This window comes from Callithrix jacchus, chromosome 6 (assembly GCF_049354715.1).
Source record: "Callithrix jacchus isolate 240 chromosome 6, calJac240_pri, whole genome shotgun sequence".
Lineage (NCBI taxonomy): Eukaryota > Metazoa > Chordata > Mammalia > Primates > Cebidae > Callithrix > Callithrix jacchus.
The window spans coordinates 40595112-40614528 of record NC_133507.1 but is presented as its reverse complement, the minus strand read 5'-3'; the positions used below and the strand labels follow the sequence as shown (position 1 = coordinate 40614528).

The 19417-nt window shown below is 36.1% G+C and overlaps 1 protein-coding gene across 50 annotated transcripts in view; it reads left to right on the top strand.

Moving 5' to 3' along the window:
- Window positions 1–13635: 13635 nt before the first annotated feature.
- GULP1 (GULP PTB domain containing engulfment adaptor 1) overlaps window positions 13636–19417 on the top strand; it is a 320614-nt gene continuing 314832 nt past the window's right edge. For 32 of the 50 annotated variants that reach the window (XM_078327170.1, XM_078327149.1, XM_078327134.1 and 29 more), the window contains exon 1: window positions 13636–13932. The gene's annotated coding sequence lies outside the window, so the exon portion shown is untranslated. Of the gene's footprint in view, window positions 13933–14588; window positions 14858–19417 lie in introns of those variants that run through there. The other 18 variants (XM_078327178.1, XM_078327155.1, XM_078327142.1 and 15 more) reach the window with 2 other exon arrangements.

Genomic DNA, 19417 nt, shown 5'->3' with positions numbered 1-19417 from the left:
GCATTGTACTAACAGACACACACAAAAACCAGATTCTTTCGTGGTACCATTTGAAGAAAACGTTTTAATGTTAGAATCATGAAAACATATAATGCTTTGCCTAAAGGCATCTAAGAAGTTTCCAATGCGTGAGCATTATGTAAATAATTTTTCTAAATATCTGTTGTGGGTTTTCCTATTTATTTTATGTCAAATTGGATTTATGATGCCCAGCAGGGAACTGAAGTTTTTAAGCCTATAAACTGTAACCATTTTTATATTTTATTTCATTATTTCATTATATAAAATGACATATATCACTACTTTCATGTATGTGTGTGATTTTTGTATCTTTGTATGTTCTTTCTGTTTTGAATAACAGTAAAATTTATTTAAAAGTGATAAAACATATTTAACATGTTAATAAGTACTATACGTCCTTAAGTGGAGTAAATTCCAAACATTTATATTGACTTAAATCTCTCTTATATATTTTTTTAAATGCAATCTAAAGAAAGACAAGTCTGGCTTTCTTTAAATTAGTTAAAATGCATTGAATATCTTTAAGTCTCTAGATATACTTTCCATCTTTCTTTATCCTACTCTGTTCTATGTAAGAGTAACCCATAGAAACTACATTCACTTGTTTCATTGCCTTCAGATTTTCTACGGGTGGTGTTGGCCAATAGATAGCCCCAGCTGGAGATGGGAATGTGAAAGAGATGTTAGCACATTTTCCCCGTTCCCTTCCTATCTGATTGTTATTTCATTGTGCTTCTTTTTTGAAGGTGACAATTTCTATCAGACATTCTTTTCCATATAATTATCCTCTCTGGGTTCTGGTAACCATTCTCTTTTCTTTTTCTTGTCCTTCAGGGGTAGAGGTGGTAATTGGCTTCCCTAAATATTACCCTATGAGGATAACTATATTATTTAAACCCTGCCTGCACTTTGAGAAATAATCTTTTTATTAATCTTTTCTCAAATTATCTGGTTTGGAATGAGCCATTTCACACAGTTTCCCATGGATCTTTCTAAAACATTTGTATAGATTAGTATTTTTGGTACTCAGGAAATCTTTAACGTTTTTGCACCTAAACACAAAGGTCAACACATTATTAGTTTGTTGTAAATAGCATGTAGTCTAAATTGCCATTATTTATGCATTCCTCTTTAATATCTAGATAATATCTAGAAAATATATATTTAACATCTAATCTAAGTTCTCTTTAATATCTGCATAATATTGTATTTTTAGACTCCAAGTTGTTCACTTAAAACTGGGATGTTCTTCTACTATTTATCTTTCCACTTTTCTGGAATTTCTTCAACAACTGACTTCACTCCCATGACTTTAAACTTTCCTAACAGCTAGGATTTAATATTGACTTAGAATAATTAAAAGGATGGTGCTTCCTGAATAAATGTAACTTTAGCAATATAGATAAAATAGATCCATTGAGATTCCTATACTTCTCTAATTTCCAGCAAACTAGTAAAGATTATGAAAATATACATTGTAAGACTGTGAAGGCAGCTAGACAAAAGCAGTGTCCAGCAAATCTGGATTTTTCCATTATCATGTTATGACACAAACTTTTCTAAGTAGTCAGCATTACTGAAAATCCTAATAATATGGAATTTAAGGTACTCAAACATGTTAATGGGTTATGACCGCAGCTCACAATTCATTTTGAAAAATCAAAGCTATAAGACCCTCTCCCTGGTATGTTCTCTTCATACAATATAAAAATCACATCACTCTAAAGTTTGTCATTTCTTTACCCTCTTGTATTTAGCAGATCAGACACCTGATAATAAGTTTGATAATAAGAGAATCCAAGTCCCTTCACTGGCCTTTCTTACCTCCAATCTCACGTGGCTTAAATATCTTCTCTAAATGGTCACCAAAGTGTTTTTTCTGAAACAAAATTGTCCTATAATAAGATGTGCAGTAGCTCCTATTTCTGATAAAGTTTGAGATCCTGATTCTATGCTCCCCAACACACTAAGCTGTTTTAACTTCTTCATATTATCTTGCTATTTCAAGTTTCTCAGCCTTTGATAATGTATTCCCTCTGCCATAAATGTTTCTCCCTTTTTTTTGTCTACCTGCCATACACACAATCATCCTTCAAAATCCAGCTCACAATTTGACAACATGACTGTTTTCTAAATTGTTACTATATCCTGCCCCCAATGAAGAAATATATATATCTATTTTCATATCTAACCACATTTATTTATAATTTTATTTATTACATTGTGTTTCCCTCTACTGGACTGTGAGCTCCTTAAGGGTAGAAGCTGTACTTATTCATCATCATTTCGTCTATACAAGTTCAGTGCCTGACATTAGAAACACAATACTGAATGCTGAATGAATGGTGATGGGACTTCTGGGGCAGGTCTGATGTCTGTCATTCTTGCTCCCTAGATATACATTCAGTCTAGTTCATTGAGCAGACATTATTTTAAGATTTGAACTAAGCTGAGTTAAAAGATGACTGTAGATGAAGGAAAAGAAATAATTCTTCCTTACAAAAGAATTCCAATTAATATATATAAACACTGTGACAGGATATAGGGAAATCTTGTAGCCAATATCTACTAATACATGTTAAAACTAGTGGGTCAAAGTTTAAGGAGAAACAGAATACTTGTATTGTCTCAAAGTATCTCTCCCCAAATACTGATTAATTACCAGGAAAAATAGTAGCTTTACAGTGAAGAAACCTGGCAGATACCACCTTTACTGACTTACCGTTGATATGTGTGAACTCAGTGTCAATGTCAGGTGCCCCCAATATAATGCAATGAAGACACTTTACTTTTGTTGTATTTTCCCCCCAAAATCATAACCCCAGTGTAACCATAAAAAAAACAGCAGACAACCTTATTTTGAGGGACTTTTTACAAAACACTAAACCATCAGCCTTCAAAAGTGTCAAAGTCATGACAAACAAGGAATTGTCACAGATTAGAAGAGACTAACAGACATAAATGCTATGTGAAATTCTGGAATAGAAAAAGGCATTCGTAGAAAAACTGGTCATATCTCCTAGAAGAAAATCTAGGAAACGCTATTTTGGGGATTGGCATTGAGAAAATTTATGAGTAAGTCCTCAAAAGCAATTGCAACAAAAACAAAAATTGACAAGTGGGACCTAATTAACTAAAGAGTTTCTGCACAGCAAAATAAACTATCAACAGAGGAAACAGACAACTTAAAGAATGGGAGAAAATATGCTCAAACTATGCATCTAACAAACATCGAATATCCATAATCTGTAAGGACCTTAAAAAATTGAATAAGTGAAAACCAAATAACTTCATTAAAAATGAGCAAAAGACATGAACAGACACTTCTCAAAAGAAGACATACAAGCACCCAACAAACATGAAAAACTGCTTCAGTCAGAGAAATGCAAATCAAAAGTACAATGAGATACCGTCTCATACCAGTCAGAATGTTAGGATTAAAAAGGTCAATAACAACAGAGGTTGGCAAGGCTATAAAGAAATGGGAATGCTTATACATTGTTGATGGGAAAGTAAATTAGTCCAGCTACTGTGGAAAGCAGTTTGAAACTTTCTCAAAGAACTTAGAACTACCACTTGACCCAGCATTCCCCTTTACTGGGTATATATCCAAAAGAAAACAAATAGTTTTATCAAAAAGTCACACAAACTTGTATGTTTATCACAGCACTATTTGCAATAGTGAAGACATGGAATCAACTGAATTGCACATCAATAGTGGATTTGATAAGAAAAATGTGGTACATATACACTAGAAAACACTACACAGACATAAAAAGAATGAAATTATGTCACTTGCAGCAACATGGATGCAGCTGGAAGCCATTATCCTAAGCAAATTAAAGCAGAAACAGAAAACTGAATGCCGCATGTTCTCACTTATAAGTGGAAGATAAACATTAAGTATTCATGGACATAAAGATGGCAGCAATACACAATGAGGACTACTAAAGGGATGAGGAAGTCAAGGGCTGAAAAAGTAACTGTTGTGTATTATGCTGTGTACTACCCAGTACCTGGGTAATGGAATCATTTATACTCCAAACCTCATCATCACACAATATACCCAGGTAATATACTCAGCATTCCACAACTTGTACATGTACTCTTGAATCTAAAATAAAAGTTGAAAAAAAAAAAAACAAAGAAAAACTGGTTAAAATTGAATAAATTCTGTAGATTGGTTAAGAAATAAAAATAAGAGCATAAATATAATTATTCTTTCTAGACAAAAATAACACCAGAATAGTTTTCTTTTATCCAAGAAAAATCTACATCTATAATTTCAGCCAAAGCTATTGTTTTCCTTTTATTTTTACCCACATTAATTCAGTTTCATGAAAACCTTTAACATATCAAAAGCTTTGATAGTTTTACCTATTTCCATGAAAAGCCATTATTTATTTTATACTTACTTGCCAGACCATGCTAAGTGCGTTACGCTTCTTAACTCAATTAATCTTGACAATGGTTTCAAAAATAAGAAAACTGATATTAAAGGAGAATAATTTGGCTTAGCTCTGTGTTCCCATCCAAATCTCATGTTGAATTCTAATTCCCAACATTGTGGGAGCGCCCCAGTGGGAAGTGATTGGATCATGGGGGCAGATTTCCCTCTTGTGATTTTTGTAATAGTAAGTGAGTTATTTAGATTGGTTGTTTAAAACTGAGCAGCATTTCCCCTTTTGCTCTTTGTCTCTTGCTCTGCCGTGGGAAGACATGCTCACTTCCTCTTCTCCTTCCACTATGATTATAATAAGTTTCCTGAGGCTGCCCAGCCATGCCTCCTGTATAGTCTGTGGAACTCTGAGTCAATTAAACCTCTTTTATTCAACAATTACCCAGTCTCTGGTTGTTCTCTATAGCAATGTGAGAACACACTAATATAGAGAAGAAAGTGACTTGTCCAAGATTTCAGTCAGTAAGTAGTAGAGAACACATCCTAACCGTGCCTTTGGACTCCAAAGCACATGCTTTAAAGTTTTATCCAATGCTTCATCCTTCAAAACTCAACAGTCTGAAGTTCACTTTTATAGGAAATATCTGAAACTTAATTCAGTAAATAAAATTTAAGCCATGAGAGCTTTCTTGAAACTTTAAGAATGGTCTTATAAATCTATTCAATCATTAATTTAGATTCCATTAGTTCTCCCCCAAACTCATGGCACACTACAATAGTATTTCAATGAAAAAAACTTAATTAATTTGGTATAAGATTTATTATATTCTTCACTTGTATAATATACAGATTTCCAAACAGAGCACTGCATTTTAGGTAGGGGTGTTCATTTAAAAGCCCTTAGCAAGTTATTTTTATGTGGAAAATAGATGATATTTACCTGCACTCACAGTATGTGTAAATTATTTGTATAACTTTTAAATTGCTTCCGGAGAGCTTCATTTTTGAAATTGAACAATAGTCTTCTGCTGCCCCACACTCTGAAAACCTGCCAAGTTCCATTGAACTGATAGCACTTTATCTGTATGTATTCTCAGATTGCTGAGCTAGAAAGTCTGTTGATGCAGAACCAGCATGGCAAGTCTCTGTTCTAACAATTCTTGCCACAGACTGCCTTTTACAGAAAAGCCACTCTTAGAATTATTTTACCCCGTTATGGAAAAGATACTCGATGTGAGAACGTCTTTTGTTGTTTGGTTGTGATAGGCGCCAATGTCCCCTTTGCGTTTTAAAGCCTGATAACGTTTTCTCAAATCACATTATGTCAAGTCCAAGCATATAGGTGCCTTGCTTAGCATTGCTTTTTTGTTAAGCCCTATCAGCAAGCCTGAGAAAATTCTGATATAAGATTTTGAAAAGAATTAAGAAATTAGCATTCTAGTGAAAGATTACAAATCATAATTTTCAAATAAAAAGTTTCCTTTGTCAAAAATCATTTTAGAAAATTTATTTTTTACTCTATTAAGAAAATAAAACTGTAATTCCATTTGCAATAAAATGTCTTTGTTTTATTTTTGTATTTTAAGTAGATGAGTCTTCAAATGAACAAAATATCTTCTCAATGCAGCAGTTTTTCAAGCAAGTAAAACTGCTTCAAGCACATTTTCTAGGCTTGAAAACTCTGTGGCAGAAGAGCATACCTCAGGAGACTATTCTGGGACGTTAGGTTAGGCCTTTCCATGAAGGTAAGTGTCACCTCTTGACTTTTGTTCCTGGCTGGATTCCATGTAAGACACTCATTCACTATCATCTAGAGTGCATGTGAACTGTAACAAGAAGCAGAAACTTGATCCTTGATTAAGATCTGTGCTTTCTCTCGTTATTCATGTTAAGTAGGGCTCTTCTACCCCAAGTATTATTTGTGTCCTGCAGTTGTCAGACAATGGCCTTTCACTCTTAGCAACAACCCCGAACTTAACAAGTGGTAATTTAATAGATTGGAGGGTAAAATAAAATATGAATGGATGCAGAATCAGGTCTTTTCAAGTTGAAAAAGTATCCTTTTTCAGGATCAGAAGAAAAAATTGAACAATGAAGTGAATTCAAGTAAATTGATACATAAGTTTAACACTTCTAACAGAAGACTTTTGTGGTCAAAAGTAGGAAATGAGAAGCTGTGACAAGGAAACTTAACGGAAGAGATCCAAAGTTCATTTGGGAAAAAAAACTTGAGAGAATAGTGATGAAAGTTTTGAAAGGGGGAGGAAATATTAAAGGAGAATTTGCCTTAGTAGATATTTTAGATGACTATAGGTTGAGATAAATAATAACGTCTATTGCAGATATACACTGACTATTAAATGGGAAAGGGCTTACCGCTAGTCCAAGTGATGCCCAATTCTTTCCAAGGAAGTTTGGCAAGTGCTTTGCTAGGAGCTGAAGATGCCTTTGTAGTTAGAAAAGATATCCCTTTCTTCCGGCTCACAAGCTCCATTGGCTTGGCTGGCAAAGGATCTTGGCTGGATTTCATTCTGCACTGGGCCTTTTTTAGGTATCTTACTGCATTTTGCATGGTGTTTGACCATACCTGGAAGTTCTGAATTAACAGACCCTGTTTTATATCTAAGTTAACATATGATAAAGATTATTGCTAAAATCACTGGGAAAAGAATGGGTCTATTTAATATGTTCTACTGGACTCCTAGATCATTATTCTGGGGGAAGCAAAAGCCCTACCTGTAGACTTGACATCAGAATAAATTGAAAAGTAAAAACAAAAACTACAAAATGCTAGAAGAAAATACAGCTAATTAGTTTGGGTAAAATGCCTTTACAAGTATATTTTTTAAAAATTCAAGAAATCATAAAAAGATAACATTTAAAGAAATTCTACATAGTTTAAAAATACAACAAAATAATTTAATTATTTTAATTAAGTTAAAAAAACAAATACATCCTTTTATGGATAGAGGTTAATATACTTATTACATATGGAACCTTTAAAAATTAATAAGAAAAAGAAAAAATATATGAAACAATATATACAAAATATATAAATAGCCATCTCATAAAAAATATAAATGGTCATTAACTTTATAAAAACTTATTCAGTTTCATTAATAGTGAATGTAATAAAAATTAAAGCAATTAATCTACTAATTTTTCACTAAGATTACTTGAAAATTTAACTGTTTGGAGAAAAACAAGTAAGAGTCAAGATAGAATAGTTTAATGATATCATTTAGGTAAATGAAAAATACATACAAAAATAAATATTTTGAAAGAATACATTTAAAAAAAGGCACACCTTAAACTCATTAAGTTACACATTATGTTAACTACTTTTGCTGGGCCAGTGAATTGGAGAAAATGAAAATAAAAGTACATATTCAATTTTTTTCTATTTTATTTGTTTATTTTTGCAGAGCTCCCCTCACAAAAGAAAGAGTGCATATTTAAATAAAATCCTCAAGATGCCTTGTAGGCTAATGATGTGCCAAACACCAACAAGCACACTTAGCACAGCCATCTGCATCTGAGTCCATTATAGTCTACGTAGACAACATACGTCATAAATAAATCACAAGTACCACATGTTGAGGAAGTGACACTGACTTGTTGCTCAAGGGAATGTATGTTTTTATAAACTTTTCAGAATTCATTTGGCAGTATGAATTTAAACTATTAGAATTGGCCAAGTAAGATAAGCATCTGCACTGGTATAAGGGTGACAGGATTGCAGTGGCCCAGAGATGGGGCGAGGAGACCAAGTACAACGAAAAGGGTGTTCCAGTGGAGAAACAGCCTGGTGTGGTGGTTGGAGCCCATGTGAGATGCAGAGGAAATCCATGTAGAGAGAAGCCTGATACTGTGTGCTAGAGCCCTAGGTGAGGGAAGAGGGATAGGAGGGCTGTCCATCTTGAGGACTTAAGATCTGAGCAGGATGATGAGGATGTTCCTGCAGAAGGAGTGGCCTGGGCACATAGGAAAGGGGAGTGTGACAGCCATGGGAGATTGGGTATGAATAAGGACATTGATTAATTAAGAAAATATATTAAGGATAACGACAGTGGAAGCCAGATTTTTACTGGAGAAGAGGGGAACAAATATAAACAGTAGTATTTTACTAGAATTAAAGGTAAATGTTTGAACTCGTGGCTTTCACGATAGATAGACGATAGACGATAGGTGATAGATAAGCAGATAGATAAGCAGAATGATGTAAATATATGCAAGTACATACATGCATATATTCCCTGGCTCTGGTTACTGAGAGGGCCTAAGAAAAGGAAAAACCTACGAGTAATAAACATAGCTACTGGAGCTCAGATTCCAAATACCATCCTTCACTAAAAGGAAACAAATTTCTTGAAGAAATGGCTGATTCCTGGGCTGGGGCCAGGGAAATACAAAATTCAACTTGAACATCTCTTTGTGCCCCAAATTGAGAAAGTGCTCACAGAAGGCTAGAAACATGGCAAAAAGATATGGAATTTAGCTTGAAACCATCCCGTCTGGCCAAATCTGAGACAATTTGAGTGTTAAATTAATCTTCATAGAAACAGATTATACCTATTTAAGTAAAATAGGAAACCATGTATCAATACTAATATAAATAAACAAATGAACAAATTAGAACTTTGATGAGAAATGAAATATTTGCCTAGTTTCAATACCTGCCCAGGAAATATGGACCAATTATGGTTGAAAAGTAGCTACACTCACCACTATACCACCAATGCCACCAATATGGACCAATTATAAAGAGGGAGGGATTAATGTTACAGAGGAGAAGTCTGACCAATAATCAAGTGATGATCAATAGTAACAGGAAAAAATCAAATCTGGGTACAACTTACCAGAATTGTTTTTTTAAAAAAGAAAATAATATCATACTTCTGTTTTGTTACCAGTCAAAAATTATATTAGTTGACTCTAATATGATATATTACACTTTTGCCAGGTAAGTAGTAAATAATTTACAAAAGTATCAATACCATGATAGTTAAGGAGACATGATAATTTGCATGCAACAATGATCACAGACTGGATCCTGCTTTTATAATGAACATTACTGGAGTAATTGGAGAAACCTGAATAGGACATGAAAATTAAATGGTAGAAATATATTAATGTTAATTGCCTGGGTTTTGATGTTTTACCTTCTTTATGGAGGAGAAAATCTGTGTTCTAAAGAAGTATACAAAGGATTTCAGAAGGATGAGGTATCATGATGGCAAGTTATACTCAAATGGTTCAGGTAAAATTAATAATTATTTGTACCCTATCTGTAACTTTTCTGTAATGTGAGATTATTTTAAAATAGTAAAACGTCTATACTCTAACTTGATAATCTACTTATAGATATTTATTCCAAGGAAATAACTGCAAAGGATAGGCACAATATATAAACAGATGATAAAGTATGTACAAATGGCCATGATTTCTGTTTGTAATGGCAAAAAATTATTAATAAACACTAGCATGGAAAAAAGCCCATACTATACTGTTATAAAGTAGTAGTATGTACATTACGCTTCCACATGAAAAAAATGGAAACAAAATTGATAAATGGCTGTGTGTGCTGGCTAATGCCTTTCCTCTACTCCTGGTTTCTATGAAAAAATATTTTACTGGGACTTTACTTACTTGCCCTTGGAGAGATGTTACAACATTTGGTAGATAAACTTAGGAATACACTTGGGAAGAACTGCTGGGCATGCCAGTCTCAACTACCTCTCTCTCTCTCTCTCTTTCTTTGGAATAGGACTCAAAAAACAATTTAAATCTTTTTCAAAGGCAGGGTCTCCTTTCATGTTAGAAGGAGGCCAGGAACTACGTGACTGAGGCTGTTGTTTCATTTCTTCACTTTTGGATCTACCAATTCAAATCTGTTATATGTCAATAATGGGGTAATATTTTGCTCTCATTTTTAACTTTTTTGGTCAATTTATTCCCAACCCAGGCATAAAGAGGGATACTATTTATCCGAGTCTCTCAGAGGCCTCAACAAACCTTGGAGCATATAGAGAAAATATAAGTGATGGGAATAGGTGATATTTATTTCCCTTTTGCAGTTGCTCTCCTATTTTGTTTTTCTTTTTTTGCAATAGTCATCTTTCATGTTCTTAATCAAGAAGATCAAAATAAAGTAATTCCTTCAGAATGACAGATAAAAATTACAGAGGTTTGAAGGTAAATGTAACATAATGACTTTGGAACTCAGAGCCCCTTAGAAACTCATAGGATATTTGGCCACTGTTACACATGGCAAACGGAATCATGTGCCGCTTTCAAATCACATGACTGAAATTTTGATTTCAATCTTGGTTTTCATTACAGTTTTTAAAAAGTTGTCAAATACTTTAAATTTTGGTTTTGCAGAAATATAGGGCAAAACAACCAGCATATTTTTGTGTGCTTTGCAATAATCAGAAATATAATTGTTTTTCTTAAGATAACAGGCAGTTTTTTGTCTTAGCCAAGGTTCCCTTAATTAGGGTAAGAGAAACCTAAAACTTGTTTGAGCAAGAACAGTAATTATAAAATTACTGGAAAGCTGCTGAGTTTCTATCAGGTCTGTGATGAATGTGAAGAACTTTCAAATGGAAGTCAGAGGAATTTGCAATAGGTAAAATTAGGCGTATTTCTCATTGTAGTGCTCCTGCTAGGCTTCTGCAACCCTTTTCTTTGGCGTCTCCCTTCTTCACTTTCAGGGGCATGCTATAAATTTGCTTTAAAATCTTGTTCCATTTCATTTTACTGTTTTTAAACTCTTGGTTCTGACACTCTTGAGATTTTTATACCTCTAAGTCATTTCACAAAGCAGATCATATCAAAAGTCGGGTTATAAAAATTATAAAGCAGTAGCAAGTTTAAAGACTTTAAACAGTTGTAGAAAATATAAAAATGAGTACTCTTTAGCACTGTATGCAATGATTGAAAAAAGACAATTATGAGGACTCATCTGTCATTTATCCATTTATGTTGGATGTGCTTTGTAGCCATATTTTTTTCTCTCTTTAGGATCTTCCAAGTCTGGTGGATAGGAAAGATAGATCTCTAAAGAGAAGACTATGATATGCCTTTAGGAAACTAAAGATGAGGCTAGAGTGGTAAATAATTCCTACTTGGAGGATATAGGGTCTCATCTCTGAGAATATGGGAGTTCGTTGTGTAAAAGTTCAGATGACATTCAATATTATGAATAGTAGGAAAGCATTTTTGAAAAAAGGTATCAAATTTTTTACACTTTCCTCTTACAGGTATCAGCGGCAAATGAATGAGAAGTAAGTACATAGTATGGGATTTTTCCATTATTTCACCGGATGGAAAGTTTGATCTCTGTAGCCTGATTTGTTCTTTGGCCTTGAACTTGTTCGAGTTGAGTTGTGTGTCCTGAACACTGATCTAGTGGTTCTCAAACTAGGGTCAGCCAACCACAGTGGTATGTTGATGTATGGGAGTCTGGAGTTCTTTATTATAATCTTTTAATATTATGGTTAAAAAACCCAAAATATCTATCTGTAAATATATAATATAAGCATGGATTTGTTCCTCTCGTCAACTGCCTTATTCCTAAATACTGGACTACCATTTGTTTTATTTTCATAACATTGATACCAAATGATCATCTAAATGACATTATTTAATTTTGAATGATTGTTCACAAATTAATTGCTTAAGAGTTATTTACAGAAAAAACAACTAGCATTTGTCCTCAGATTAATGTTTTTAATATAATTTTTTTTTATGTATGCTTGACTGTTGTGATAAAGGGGAAAACAGTGAAAAGAGGACTCTGGCACAAGTATTAAAAGGACTGATTTCTGGTATTAGCTCTAGTACCTCCAAACCATGAGATTTGGGGAAAGTCACTTAAGATCTCTAGACTTCAGTTACCTTGTATTTAAAATAAGAGAGTTCTGTTAGAGCTAGCTAATCTGTAAACAAACAGTTTCTATTTCAAAAATTGTGAAGTTATACCTTTTTAAATGGAAAAAAGCATTAGGGAAAAGAAAGCTGATTCAGTTATAGGGTCTTTGGGGGAAAATTTCTAGCACCACCCTCTCCTAATTACAGTAAAATGTGGTGGGATATAAGAACCAAATATCTATTGAATACTTTTTCTATGCCTATTGTGACTCTATTTTAACTCCTGCAAATGTGACTGTGACTCCGTGAGCTAGATTATATAATTCCTGTTGGCAGTTATAATTGATAGGCACAGAAAGAGTAAGGATGGAGTTTGGAATGGAATTTGGCCGGTCTGACTCTAAGTCCTGAATCCATTGTAATACATTGTAACTGCTAGCTTTGCAAAATGCCTTTTCCCTTTTCTCATCTATTTTCATACCCAAACTAAAATTTAGTAAACTAAATTCTGAGCAGCACCAACAACTTTAGTCTAAGTCCTCTTATCCTTTAAAAACTTCTTATACAAGGATACTCCTTTTCACCCCCTTTCCCACACAGAGCTTTACTAAGATCCACAAGAATGCACCGTGGTGTTTTCCCTCAAATACTATACAGAAGTCTTTAATTCCGAGGTAAACATCTGAATGGAGCAAATGAGTGTGATGTGGGGGTTGTGGCAATTTTCACGTGTGTGTGTGTGTGTGTGTGTGTGTTTTAAGGCATAACAAAGTCCAGAGATTAAGGCCGACTTAAAAAACAAATGAGGACAAACCAGTATGCTGAGATGCGGCCTGAGCAGCAGCAACTGTGCTTTCTTGATAAAGGCTGTGAAGAAGGCACGTTTTACTCACATTCGTGTATTTCTTTTGACATAATCCCCCTCTATGAAGCCTCAGAGGTGTTTTAAAAATTGTGTTAGGAAACACACAGAGATAAGAAAACGCAAATGGTCCTGGTCTAGTGTCTCAGGGGGAAGGCTGGAAAGGAAACGCGGTGCGAGTGGGGTGGGGGCAGGGGCCTGTGGTTTTGCTTCTGTCGGGTCTAAGGAATGGGTAAGGTAGGGCCCCTCCCTCTGCAGATGGGATTCTCTCTCATTCCATCCTCTCCTCACCTCCGGTTCCGCGTGCAAGCGCGGGATAGCCCAGTGGGCCTACAGATAACGATCATCAGAGATTAAAGGAGGAAAGTCAGAGAGCTTCAACACAGGCGTCCCGTGTGGAAGTGTCCAAGGAGACCGCCAGAAGTGCGCAAGCCGGAGTCTGCGAGAGTTTCCTTCTCACCGAGAGGGGGAGCCCCTCGTTCCCAGCCGGGAGCGACCTGGAGTCCCGAGCCCCTAGTCCCAGCCGCCGCCAGCGCCAGTTTTGGATTCAGCGGATTAGGAAGAGGAGGGAGGGAGGGGGGAGAGAGCGCGAAGAGGGAGGGGACCGAAGCTGGAGGGTCCCGAGTCCAGCGTTGTGTTGACGTAGAGAAACTTTCCCTCTCGGCCACGGAGACTGCTCCCCCGCGGTGCTTGAGCGGAGATCTCCGGGCTTGGAGGATCCGGCAGCTCTCCACGCCCCTGCCCGAAGCCTGACCCGACTGCATCTCTCAGTGAGGTACGGAGATTTATCTGGGCTCATCTCTGGCTGCGAGCCCAGACTCCCTCCAGGTAGCGTGGAATCGCTTAGAAACTGATATCCAGAGGGGCGGCGGGGGTGGACAGCTTCGGCCCCCAGTGCCCGGGAAGGAGGGCGCGGGGCTGCGCTTAGCCGCTCCCGGCAGGTTGTAAAAAATTAGGACAGCTAAAGGCGCAGGGAGTCGTCCAACACGAAAGGAGGCTAAGACCTGTTGACGCCTCTATGGCAGCGCTTGAGGAATGACGGGGGAGGCCAGCGAGGTCGGGGACGCAGCGGTCTCCCGGCTCCAAGAAGCCTCCTTTGCCTTTTGTGGTAACTTTGGTCAGCTGGTGGGGGCCGATGGGCAGGAGCTGAGGGAGGCGGTGGGGCAACCGTGGATCAGTCCGGCCGAGGGTGCGTGAATCAGCCTGAGCTGAGCAGGCGAGTCACCGCCGGGTCACAGAGAGGCGAACCAGGAGCGAACTTCCAGGGCAGCCTCCCTTTTGTTGGCTCTGAGCGAGAATGTGGGCATGGGGGCGGGGAGGCGCGAAGCTCTGAGGCCGGGCCGCGGATACTTTAAAGCTCAGAGCTGGGAGGGCCCAAAGGAAGGGGCGGCGTCCACATGGTTACCCTTTTGCTGCGTGGGTCAAGTAGCTGCTTCTGGAGGGCGCAAGGCGCGGCAGGGGTGATGAGCCCTTGGGTTCTCGCTTGGCCAGGTTCACCTTTTCCGTGGCCTCACTCACTACACGGACCAAAATCCAGAGCAGTCAGTTCTCTCTATCCTGCGGCTCCCGCGGCTGCCGCGCTGACTTCCCTCTGTGCGGGAGGGAACTCTGGGCAGGCTGGTTTTCTTGGAATGTGTTTACGATGTTGAATGGGACTTGAACAGGAAGCTGGACGCTGCAGCTGGAACTAGCGTGCCAAGGTAGAGTAAGGAAGACTTAGCTAGTGTTGGGCTTGGCGGGTCTCCTTGGTACATTGGGCAAACTCCAAGTAAGTGAGGGCTGGCAGTCAAGGTACCCCTCCCTAGGTCCTCGTAGTTTTTCCCAGCTGAGCTCGCCTTACTCTCATTTGCAATCACACATTTTACATGCACTATTTCAATCTGCAAGTTTGATATAGCATAATGCAATCAATTAGGAAGGATTTAATATATTTATTTTGTTCCTGCTTTTAGAATACATTACACCAACATTTGAGAATAAAAAGTTATGGAGAATGTAAACGTCATGACTCTGCTTGTTAATATCTAGGACTAGCTGGAGACCACAATACTGATGATTTTGTGTCTGTATTACGAAATGGGTGATTAGGTGCTAAAGTAATGGAGATTATTAGACAGAGTGAATGTGAGAAATTAGAAAACTTTGAAAGGAATTGGAAATTCTTCAGATTTGCAAATTGCTTCCTTTCTCTGCCAGTCTTTCCCCTTTCCCCAATATGAACAAGTAGCCTTGCTAGAAAACACACCAATTGGGAGACTGCAGTCTCTGGTGACTGTAGCCTTGCTGAAAACAGCCGACAGGCTACGATACTGCCCCACTGCATAATTAAAGGTCTCCTTGAGCTGTCCAGGAGTGTTTTCCAAGTTTTTACGACTGACAAGGAAAAAAAAAGAGAGGAACCTGGCCGGCAGCCAAACTAGACTGAGCTCAGTAGCCAGGCTTGAAAGAGACTGGGGAAGTTGCAGGGGATAATTGGAAAGGGGCCGTTGGTTGTACTTGGGTTAAACAAGAGGTTTCTTTTGCAATGATAATTTTTAGGTGGCTAAGATCAGTCTTCTTGGAAAAAAAAAAACAAAAAACTAAGCATAGAGTGCAGTTGGATATGACCGAGGGGATTACAAAAAGAGCTTCAGGAGCAAAGTCTGAACTGTCCTTATCAGGGTTGCCATGGAATACTTGGGGGCCTGATGCTGATTGTGCTGATCATGCTTTCCAAATGCCCACACTTTATTGCTATTAGGAGGTTTGCTGCAACTTCAATTCCTTGACTTTGGCCTTACTTTGTTTTCATAGCAGCAGGAATTGAAGACTTCGGAGTTTGAGCAGATGGTTTCTACCTAAATTGAATAATTCAATTAGGTATTCTCAAATATCACTGATTTGGGTCATGGAGTTAAAGTAGAAAACGTATCCACCATGACTTCTTTGTGCTTGTCAAATGTGATCCTGATAAACAGATCTTGGTCTTTCATGTGAAGTAGAAAGTGAGATGATCTCAGTATTTCACACATTTGCCCAGTATTTAACTTTACTGCTTCCTAATTCCAGACCAGCAACTCAAAGCCTTAACTGCAATTCAGACTCTTCTTTATGTATTGAAGTTGTTTATGTTTCATCTCTCTCTCTCTCTTTTTTTTTCAAAGAGGTTGGTTGTAGGTTTACTATTGTGGGCTTAGGGGCTAAGTGGTTAAAAAAAAGTACTAATGCGGTTTATATTTCCTCTCTATTTATGAGTTTGAGATTGTGAATATCAGCCTGCTCTCTGAGACTCACTTTGTGAATCACCCTTAGCCAAGTGTTTTCCCTATGATTTCAGTTTTTCCACTTGCAAAGTAAAGAAACTTTCCTTTACATAATTACAGTATCATTGTGAGAATTAAAGAGAAGAAATAATGTTAATAGGCTTTTCGACATAAATGTTATAGGGTTTCTGACTCATCTGACTCACTTGAGTTTATGGGAATAAAATAGGAATACTTCTATGTTGAATAATCAAGTAATAATGACATATCTGGATCTAATTTATAAAAAAAACTACTTTTACATTTTAATAATAGCTTTAGTTTAATCATAAATTTTTGAGGATATTGGGGAGATTTTGTTATGGTTAAGGCTGAGTCATTTTCTCAAACAGAAGAGAACAATTAGCAAATTCCTTTATTTTTATTTCAGTTTATATTTATACACAAGACCAGTTATTTTTAAAGTCCAGCTTAATTTTACCTTTATGAGAAGTTGCCAAGTATATTCACAGAAATTGGTTCCCTTCTCAGAAATAATACTTGAGAGGCTGAAATATATTTATAACATACATACAGACTTTTTTTTTCTCAATGGCTACAAAAATTTCCTTAAGAATTTGGAGGATAGATTTTGGAGCCATTCATTAATAGATCTAACCAATGTTTGTTACATGCATATTATGCATCATCAATCCTGTATTCCAATCAGCACTGAACTTCTCAGCTTTGTGATTTCTCTGTGCATGTTATTTTACTTCTTAAATATTTACCAACATATCATTTATCCTCTATATTTCTGTCTATAATTTATGAACCTGTTAATTTTTGATTCATGTATAATCATTGTGAAATATTTAGTTTTTAGTTTGACATGTCAATTAGTAAAATATACTACCTATTTTTATGGATCATTGTACTGTGCTACAGTCATGGATGTTTAACTTACCCCTTTTTCAGGTGAACAGGCCAATTTATTAGAGAAAACAGAATAAGTATCGATAAATTGTTTAAGGGATAAAATTTTTGCTAAAATACCTGTCGTAGTTTTTATTTTTAGACTTTATATTATCATTAATAGTGAATCTATAAAAAAACACAAGTATATAGGATACGTATGTGTTGAATTTATAATGAAACTTATACTATTGGCATCCTTGAACAAGTGGCTGTTCAAGGATATATTAGGGTAATTTTAATATAAAATATCAATTTTTACCTTTCATTTTAAATTAGAAATCCTTAAAATCCTTATTGCCATTGACAAATGGTAGGCGATGTTAATTTACATTTTACTTAGCAGAGTGATGTGTTTGTGATTCAATTCACAGTACTGCAATTTGTTTTCTAAAACCTCTAAAGAATTAAAAACATTTATTTTGGTATAATAATGAATTCAAAGATAGTTACAAAAGCTAACTGCATGACTGCTATGAGCCCTGGTCCCTAAATATTTTAGAGGCTGGTGGATCTAATAGCGTTTGCCTTAATGCATTCAGAGATCAGGGAACTTAAGCTTTTTTCCTACAAGAGCCTAAAATATATTCAGATTGGAAGAGGAAAAAATGGTATAAACTTTGAATGGAGAAATTGCTTCACTTTCAAACACTGGAGATATGAAATTGAAATCAGGTCTTTATTTTTAAAGAGAATGGCTAAAGGTCATTGTTCCAGAGTAAGACTTAGAAAACAATGTTTATACTGTTTTCAGGCCCTGCTATTTGCTAGTTTTTTGTTTGTTTTATGCTTAGGAAATCTTTTCAGCTGCTCTAATGATGCTTGCCATGTGTGATTATTTTTCATCAGAGGACAGTTAATTGATTTAAATATTGTGTGGGACAATAATTTTCTGTTTCCACTGAAATGGTATAGTTATGAAATTAGTTTTGTCATTCAATATCATATACTTAAGAATAGTTTTGAAGAGGCTGCTCTAATTTGCTCATATAATATGAATAAGTGAGTTAACTTCTATAAAACTTGTGATTTTTCTGTATATTTTTGCTTAATTACAAAGATTAATATGTCTTTTTAGGAGTTTTGAATAACCTTGTATGTATTTCTAGGATGCAACCAGAAGAGTGCATGTAGATATCAACACTTGCCTTTATTTCATGTTTTTCTATTTTGCTATTAACGTTATATAAATGTACTTATACATCAGCTGTATCACATGCCTCCTGATGAAGTTCAGAATAGATCTTAGAAACTTCCATGTTTTAGGGGACTGCTTTCTCTGTCTCTCCCTTTGTCTCTGTCGTTCTCTCTGTCTCTCCATCTCTGTTTCGATCTGTCTATGTGTGCATACTTATGATACATACATATTCTTTGATGCTTCTCTATTTGTTCTACAGTTTTTCTGTAGCAAAAAATAGCTTCAGTTAACTGATATTTTTGAGCCAAGTTTTAACAATTAATTAAAAAGATTTCCCAGATAAGTATTGCTAGAAATCCTTTTTTTTCTTTTTCCAAATTCTAAAAGTGTCTTTAGACGTTTATTTATACCTCTAAAAGAGAAGAGAAAAATAGTGGGCAAGATCAAGATCTTCTACCTACATTCTTGGTTGTTGGCTCTAATGATGACATACTCAGGGAAGCCTTTTCTATGCTTCCTAAGTAGAACACAAGCACATGTACAGTTAACTACTGTAAGAAGGTAAATTCACTACTTAGAAGTTAGACACTATTGATCAGTTTATAAGGTATTGTGAAGTGAGAATTTTATACAAATGTAGGGTTTTCCTGGTATGGTACAGCTTTTTCTTAATATTAGATGTTACAGTTGATCCATTTCCTGAAACTTCATCCACCAGTCCTCCAGGAACATCAAGGATCTTAAACTTTGCTGGATCTACAAAGACAAAATTTATAATTCTTGAAGTTCCTTGGGGAAGCGTGGATGATCATTTTTATTTTTATAAGAGAGTAAACTGAAAACTGTGGGCTAAGTCTTCCAATCTACTCTCTTATAGAAATAAAGATAATAATTTAAAAGCATGCATAATCTACTAACTGAATCAT